Here is a 955-nt window from a genome sequence, read left to right as displayed (position 1 = left end):
GGGCCTCCTACAGACAATGCACTTTGATTTATTGCGCTATCTGTAATAGCACCAGAGATATCACCAGATATATATTGGATTTTACCCTGACCCTGAGTGTCCGGCCCCATGAGACGGTGGTTTTCTCGGTCCCTCGTGGTCCGAGGTCGATCCCGCTGCACAGATTCATGCGCCAGTGCCCCCTGCAGATAATTCACTTTGATTTATTGCGCTATCTCTAATAGCACCCGAGATATCACCAGATATATATTGGATTTTTCCCTGACCCTGACAGTCCGACCCCATGAGACGGTGGTCTTCTCGGCCCCTGGTGGTCCGAGGTCGTCCCGCTGCCCAGATTCATGCGCCAGGGCCTCCTACGGACAATGCACTTTGATTTATTGCGCTATCTGTAATAGCACCCGAGATATCACCGTATATATATTGGATTTTACCCTGACCCTGAGTGTCCGGCCCCATGAGACGGTGGTTGTCTCGGCCCCTGGAGGTCCGAGGACGTTCCCGCTGCACAGATTCATGCGCCAGGGCCTCGTGCAGATAATGCACTTTGATTTATTGCGCTGTATCTAATAGCACCAGAGATATCACCAGATATATATTGGATTTTACCCTGACCCTGAGTGTCCGGCTCGATGAGACGGTGGTTTTCTCGGCCCCTGGTGGTCCGAGGTCGTTCCCGCTGCACCGATTCGTGCGCCAGGGCCTCCTACAGACAATGCACTTTGATTTATTGCGCTATCTGTAATAGCACCCGAGATATCACCAGATATATATTGGATTTTCCAATGACCCTGAGTGTCCAGCCCCATGAGACTGTGGTTTTCTCGGCCCCTGATGGACCGAGGACGTTCCCGCTGCACAGATTCATGCGCCAGGGCCTCCTGCAGATAATTCACTTTGGTTTATTGCGCTAACTCTAATAGCACCCGAGATATCACCAGATATATATTGGATT

The sequence above is a fragment of the Nomia melanderi genome, unplaced genomic scaffold (assembly GCF_051020985.1).
Source record: "Nomia melanderi isolate GNS246 unplaced genomic scaffold, iyNomMela1 scaffold0014, whole genome shotgun sequence".
Classification (NCBI taxonomy): Eukaryota; Metazoa; Arthropoda; class Insecta; order Hymenoptera; family Halictidae; genus Nomia; species Nomia melanderi.
The sequence above is the reverse complement of the archived record's forward strand: the minus strand, read 5'-3'. Positions refer to the sequence as shown.